This window comes from Dromiciops gliroides, chromosome 2, assembly GCF_019393635.1.
Source record: "Dromiciops gliroides isolate mDroGli1 chromosome 2, mDroGli1.pri, whole genome shotgun sequence".
In the NCBI taxonomy this organism is placed as follows: Eukaryota; Metazoa; Chordata; class Mammalia; order Microbiotheria; family Microbiotheriidae; genus Dromiciops; species Dromiciops gliroides.
Genome location: NC_057862.1, coordinates 169,329,830 through 169,337,687, shown reverse-complemented (window position 1 = coordinate 169,337,687; position 7,858 = coordinate 169,329,830). Strand labels below are relative to the sequence as shown.

Genomic DNA, 7,858 nt, shown 5'->3' with positions numbered 1-7,858 from the left:
AAAGTTTGTTCAAGTATTCTTGGCAAAGATACTGGAGTGGTTTGCTATTACCTTCTCCAGCTCATTTGACAGATGAGGAAACTAAGGCAAACAAGCTTAAGTGACTTGCCCAGGGTTGCACAGCTAGTAAGCATCTGAGGTTGGGTATATAATGAAGCCACTACCCCATATAGGCATCAGTTCAGAGGTAAAATAGGAGGTAAGTGGTATTCAAGATTGCTAACGATACAGAAGATGCTATTTTTAAAAAAATAGTATGAAAAAGATGTCATTCTGAAAAGCAGATATGGGAAGGGGAGCAAGATATATGTGCCCAAGACTAATCAAGCTTTTGCCCCACCTTTTTGGGGCAATGAGGGTTAAATGACTTGCCCAGGGACACACAGCTAGTAAGTGTCAAGTGTCTGAGGCTGGATTTGAACTTAGGTCCTCCTGAATCCAGGGTGGGTGCTTTATCCACTGCACCACCTAGCTGCCCTAATCAAGCTTTTTCATCAGGCACCTGGGCAGACTATAGCTTCCTTCCTGACCAGGAGTAGGTAGGAGCCTTGAGGGAGGTGACAATAATAACATGACTACAAAATATAATCAGGCAGACCACAATAGTCAAAATTAACAAGGTTATGATATAAGGAACCCAGGAGGGAAGGTAGTATTTGTCTTCAAACATTTGAAGGGATGTTACATGAAACAGGAAGTGTACATTCTCTGCGTTGTTCCAGAGGGAAATAAAAATAGGATGAACAAGAGGGAGGAAATTATTGCAGGGGGGTGGGGTGGAATTTTGGCCTTAAAAAAAGAACCCCCTAAAAACGACAGCTGCCCAAGAATGAAATGTGCTACTTTGGGAAATCATAACTTCCATATAACTGGAAGTATTCAAACTGGTTGGCTACCTGTTAGAAACATTAAGAGAGGATTCCTGTATGGGGAGGTGGGGCTGGATTAGATAAACTCTAAAAGTCCTTTTCTGTTCTAAGATTCTTTGATTATAAGTGGAAAGAGCACCTAGATGGTAATCAGAAAAGCTACAGATGACTGTTATACTCAGTTGAAGACTCTGAAGGTTTGGCTTGTGGGGGTTATTTTGGGGGGTTGTGGGGGGGCGGTGCTGGGTCTTTCTATCTCTCCCAGGCTGGATGTGTAGGGGCCACTTGTGGGTCTAGTGTTAATGACTTGCACAGGGTCATATAGATGGTAAATTCCTGAGGCAGGATTTGAACTCAGGATTTCCTAACACCACATCTAGGACCCCTCCCCTCCCCTTCCACCCCCCACCCCATTGAGGGCTCACTTTATTGTGGCAGAACTTAGTGTGAATACCCGATTGGCTTTAGCCCTACCACAGCTCAGAACTCCTGAGGTCAAGCTATTCACTAGCTGAGGTCAAGCTATTCATTAGCCTCAATCAACTTATCCAAGTAGTTGGAGAACCATGCCAGATTTGAGTAAAGTAATTTCAAAACCTGGGAACGGGGTTAAAACAAATTCATTCCTTAAGGTTTTTTTCATTGACTTTAGTGTGGGGAAGGAAATAGGCACCAGTGCATATTATTCCCACTAGGGTTCACTATATTAAGAAGCTACAAATTAAGCTGGTTTTAAATAGAATCCTCAGATGTTGTCATAAGGCAGACATAATTTCTTAAAGAGCAAAAGAAAGGCAATTTGACAAGTTTTGAATGTCAAAGTAACTTTCGAAAAGAAGCTATTAAAGTTATATATGTCTTTAAGTTTCCAAAATATAATTCTAATGCTTATTCTTTTATACAAATTTTAAAATTTTGAGAACCCATCCATAAATAAACCTTTATTTTAAAACAAACAAAAAAGCTTAAAAAATAAAAGCACCCATCCTCTTTAAATGGCTAAAAAGCTAAATAGAATTTCAAAGAGAATTAATATGAGGTGATAACTTCCATTACTTTATAAGCTTCAGGCTTTTTCATTCAGAGATGGTTCTGGGGGTCTGACCCCCCCCCCCCGCCCCTTTACCATCTCTGAGCTGAGAGCTCCTGAAGCTGCTGCTGTTGCTACCAATGCATGTATGGGTTCTGGATAGGTCTCTACCCTAGTGTCATAGACTCTTCTCGCTGACCTCTCAAGTTTTCTTAGGCTGGCGAAGTCAAAAATAGTGTAGTCAGGTAGAAAATGAGAATGTCTGTATTGAGTCTCCTCTCTTAATGGTGGCTTTGGAGTTTATGGCTTTGTCCTCCAATTAGAGGAGCAGAGGACAGTAATGAGATTTCTGTAATAAAGCTGATTGTATCTTTGAAAGTGATGAAATTTTCCCAATGATAAGCTTCCTAGCACATGGTGAGAATTTGGAGAAGTCCCAAAGCACTGTAGTCAAGGGAGATGAGGACATGAAAACATTGAACTCATTTTGCTCTATAAATCTGATTTTCTTCCTTACTTCTCTCAATGGCATCATGAATTCTCATCTAGATATCAGATCTTTATTTGAAATGTTTGCTATATATTTTTCTGTGAGTCAACTGTTTCCCTTCTAACTGTATTAGTTTTGTCCATGCAAAAACTTTTCAATTTTATGTAATCAAAATTATACATTTTGCTATCTGTGATCTTTTTTTGTGCTTCATTCTAATAACTCTTCTATCCATAGCTGACATACTCACATTTTTCTGTAGCTATACATAAACATGGATATTAATATTTCTTTGTACAACAGATAACATTTCTAAAAGGTTGTATCCATGTTGGGGGTGATAAAATCGTGCTATATAAAAGAACAACAATAGATATAGGTATTAAAAAATGAAAAGGGATGCTTTGGAGGTAGTGGGTTCACCTTTACCTCCTTCTGGAGGATTTCAAGACAAGGATGGATGAATGTCATCTTGACCATCTATTCTAACCCTCTAATTTTTACAAATGAAGAAATTTTGGGGGAGAAGTGGACAAGGCACGAGTCCTGGATTCAGGAGGACCTGAGTTCAAATCCAACCTCAGACACTTGACACTTACTAGCTGTGTGACCCTGGGCAAGTCACCTAACCCTCATTGCCCTGCAAAAAACCAAACAAAACAAATGAAGAAATTTAAATTCATTTTAGGCTCAGAAAGTTAGACTTAATCCTAAAGGATTTGACTATTGTCTCACAGCTAGTGTAGATATCAAGATTCTGATCTATATCTCTTCTGCCTTCAAGTACAGCATGCTTTCCATTATGTGACATTATCTCTTGTAAACATAATTAATTAGACTTTAAAATTCAATAAAATTGGGGCAGCCAGGTGGCACAGTGGATAAGGCAACAGCCCTGGATTCAGGAGAACCTGAGTTCAAATCTGGCCTTAGACACTTGACACTTACTAGCTGTGTGACCCTGGGCAAGTCATTTAACCCTCATTGCCCTGCAAAAAAAAAATCAATAAAATTAAAACTCTACCGGTTTGAGTAGAGACTGTGTCATATAGAAGGTTTTTAAAACTCAAACTTTTTTTAGACGCAGACTTTTAAAATCTCTCTTTCTCTCTCTAACACACACACATTTTTTCTATTATTTTTTCTGTGTGTTGCCTTTATGCAAATGTTTTCTTAATATTTTCTGTTAGGGCTTAATTCTCCATGCAAAGAAACTATTTAGTAGACTGCCATATTCTGAGCTAGGAGGTCTTTCAAATAATTAAGGTATATTTTAATCCAATGCATTTCATAAACATTCCTACCTATCTTAAAAGAGAACCTTGTCTGAGTGAGATTGACTGGATAAAAAAATGTCAAGACACACTACTACCACTGTCAAGAGATCCATTTCATAAGACTGTTATAATGAGCTTGTTTATAATAGAGATGAGTCCATGGAAAGACATTCTTACTAATGGTTCTGGTGAATAATAATGAACATTCTCATTAATTTTATTAGTGTGGGTATGTGTGTGTAGGATGGAGTATTTCTTGTAATTTGGTTTACAATGATTATTAAATAGTTCCTTGGGTTAATGCTGGACATTGGCTAAAACACAGCAACTGAAACAGTATACGCTGAAAAAAACCCACATATATGTTAACTTGTATAGATTTTAAGAAGTCCACATTATTTGCAAATAATGCTTGGTTTTTTTAATCTAAAAAATAATATACTTGATCTACTGAAGGAAGGTTATAGACAGTTATATTATTACTATTATTGTTACTATAGACAGTTATTACTATTATTATAGACAATTCAATTACGAACACATACATTTCAAGGAATTGTTAAAACTGTATACTTAAAATACATACCATAAATATTGTTTTCTTCCTGTTTTTATCTATCATTTTCCTTAGTTTCTCCAACTTTCTATCATGATCTTAAAAAATGAGATACGATTTAGAAATAGAAAAGATATTATCAATCTTATTCATATCTCATAAACATAGGAACTCTTAGGATTATAGGAATTTTAGAGTTAGAGAATACCACAGATGCTTTCTGGTTCAACCTCGTTTTACAAATGAGGAAATTAAAGTCCAGAGTGATTTCCCCAAGTCATAGGATAGAGCTGAAATTTCAACCCAGCTTCTATAACTCATGATCTAATGTTTTTTCAAAACATTATGTTACTGTCACCTTACTTTGATACTTTTATGAATCTGGGATATCATTAATGTAGGTATTTCATCCATCAATGCAGATAACAATCCATTCATTCCCTTCTGTCCTGTAACTCTGACCCATGCTGCCCTGTGTATCCTTCAGAGGAGTTCCACTCAATGCACTGGGAGCTCTCCTCCAGTTTCTTGACACCAGGTAGATAGCAATAGAGAATGTAAGTTGTTTACAGTCACCTGGTTTCATTTATAGCAAGAATGCTAAGGTTGATATAATTCAGTTCCTTCACTTATTGGTTGCTGGACAAAGATCTCACATTTAGAGTAAAAGCTGTTGTGGTTTATAGGTAGTCTAAAAGTTGATTCTTTGTACCTTCTCATTTCTGACTGCTCTACCACCATTACTGAAGTGAGCAGAAGTGAGCTACATAGGGCTGAGGGCCATTTTGTCTTTTCCTTTGTTCATTGGCTTTTGAGGCCAAAGAATCCATTGCCAATTGAACAAATTAGTAGTGATCAGCCTCTAGATTGGTCCTCAGAAAACTGACACTAGTATAGGCGGTTGCCAAGACCGTACTGGAAGTCTTTCCACTATGGTAGAAATTTTCACTAGCATAGCCTTTAAGATCCCAGGATTACTTCTCATCAAAGTAGGACTTTGTAGAGGTTGAGAAACTAAATATTGGAAATTATCTTTGCAAAATTCAAATGAATCTTAGACTATATCAAAGTTCTTAACTTTTTTTTTTTTTTTGCATGTTTGCCATGGATCGTTCTGGCCATCTGGTAGATGACAAGAGGAACCAATTACATTGAAATACAATTTTTGAGATATAAAAGAAAAAAGTTCATAGACCTAGGTTAAGAAACCTTGGCCTAGATTATTAATGAATATCAATCTATTATCTTGATAAGCACAGTGCTAGGCACATAGAAAGTACTCAATAAACTCTTCTTTTTTGTTTTTTTTTGGTGGGCAATGGGGGTTAAGTGACTTGCCCAGGGTCACACAGCTAGTAAGTGTCAAGTGTCTGAGGTCGGATTTGAACTCAGGTACTCCTGAATCCAGGACCAGTGCTTTATCCACTGTGCCACCTAGCTGCCCCTAAACTCTTCTTTAATAGCTAATTAAAAGTAATAAAACATTCACAAATTTTACTAATAATTTTTCTATTTTCTTTCTAAAATGTCATCACGTCCCAAATGATTATATTTACAAATAAAAAATTCAATTTTTTCTTTGTCAACTTATCTTTCCACTGTTCAACATACCACATTTCCTCTAATTTCTCTAATGTTCTTCAATTTTGGCCTCAGAATAGTGTTATGCTGAACTACATTGATATAACACTTTTAAAATACTATTCTTATTTTTTAAAAATGTTTTCTACTGGTACATTTTTTAAAGCACTAGTTTTTATCCCTCCTCCAAGAGAAGTATTTAATGTTTTTTCCCCCAGATCAGGCCTCATATGTCTAGAGAATAAGATATTTTAAAACATTTTTAGTCATAAAAGTACTTTATTATTTTCTAGTTACATGTAGAGATAGTTTTCAACATTTGTTTTTATAAGATTTCTAGTTCCAAATTTTTCTCCCTCCCTACCCTCCCTTCCTAAGATAACAAGCAATCTGACATAGGTCATGTATGTACAATAACATTAAACATATTTCTGCATTAGTCATGCTGTGAAAGAAGAACCAGAACAAAAGGGAAAAACCTCAAAAAAGAAAAAAGAAAAACAACAAATAAATAGAAACAGTATGGTTCAATCTGCATCTAGATTCCACAGTTCTTTTTTCTGTATTTGGAGAGCATTTTCCATCATGAGTCCTTTGTAATTATCTTGGACCACTGTTTTTCTGAGAAGAGTCAAGTCTATCACAGATGATCATCACACAATGTTGTTGATACTGTGTACAATGTTCTCCTGGTTCTGCCCATCTCACTCAGCATCAGTTCATGTAAGTCCTTCCAGGTTTCTCTGAAATCCACCAGCTCATCGTTTCTTCCAGCACAGTGGTAGAATAAGATATTTTTAGTCATGTTATCTGGATTTATGAAGAAATCAGAGATTATTTTTTCCCCTCCACCAGCATCCCCTTTAATAAAACATGTAAGGTCATGCCAGTTAGCGGGAGGGGGTGGGGGAGCAGGAGCGGGCAAGGCCCCAGGCGAGCTCCTACCTATTTGTAAAGGATGTTGTAGTGTCCGGGTCTGTACAGTAGATACACGTTGGGCTCGGAGCCCTCTGGGAAGACATGGGGGTTGGTGGTATTGGTACGGCTTTCTCTGTGATCCATGTATTCCACCTGGATGGAGACTTTGAGGGCCTGCACCAGCATGATGATGTGGATGTGGTCGCTGTCCTTGCACATGGGCTCCACCGCCTGCTGACAAAACTCCTTGACTCTCATGCTGCAGGTAGCCTGAGGTGAGGAGCCACAGGTAGACCATTAGGTAGTTCGAGGTGCTCTGGTCATTGAAGGAAGCCAGCAGTTCGGCCATGGAGGTCTGCTTCTCCACCTGCTCAATCAGGTCGGTGAACGTGTTGTGGAAATCTTCAATTGTGAAATCGGTGAAGCCCTGAGACACCAGGTCCTCTTTGCTCTTGAACCTTTGCAGCTCCTTGCTGTCTTCCAGAAGGACCTTCAGGTGGGAGAACACGAAGGCTCCGTAGAAGCAGTTGCCATCTGGCCTGGTCATTCGGATGTAAGAGTATTTTTTGTGTAGATTCTTGATTTTCTGTTGATAGATGTTATTGTTTTCCCACATACTCTCTGTAAAGCACAGAGAGCTCCAGATGCTTGGAGACCAGTGGATCCTGGACAGCAATTTCTTGCTGAATTCGGTCCTGTGGGGCCATGATGGCTTCATTGTAGGCTAAACAGTTAATGCCTTCGGAGTTGCTGGCCAGCGGCTCTGCTTCTGCTGCTGAGGTTCCTCTGCTGCCATCTTTAAACAGCGCCCCAGAGATTATTTTTGACAAGATAATTTCAGAAGATGGAGTGTCCCTAACAGCTTACTTTAGGTCTGTGTGAGTGTGTGTTTGGGGGCAGGGGGTGTTAGGAAGGGAGGGAAAAGTTCCTTGTTAATAAGTCCATGACTATTCATGGGAAGAATAACTAGGAGGTCAGAGATGAGCCATATCCTATTAAAAACTAAGGAAGCATAAAGTCTTACGTGAGCTAAGTCTAACAATTGATTTTTACAGATAAGAACAAAGGTGTTTGGTTTGTTTTTTTTTTTTAAAGCTATATTGAGGCCAAGAAGAAGACTAAAGAAAGGATAGAACT

The 7,858-nt window shown here is 38.1% G+C and overlaps 1 pseudogene; it reads right to left on the bottom strand.

The window, feature by feature from the left end:
* Positions 1 to 6,748: 6,748 nt before the first annotated feature.
* On the bottom strand, positions 6,749 to 7,517 carry LOC122738537 (annotated as a pseudogene).
* Between the last annotated feature and the right edge of the window lie 341 nt (positions 7,518 to 7,858).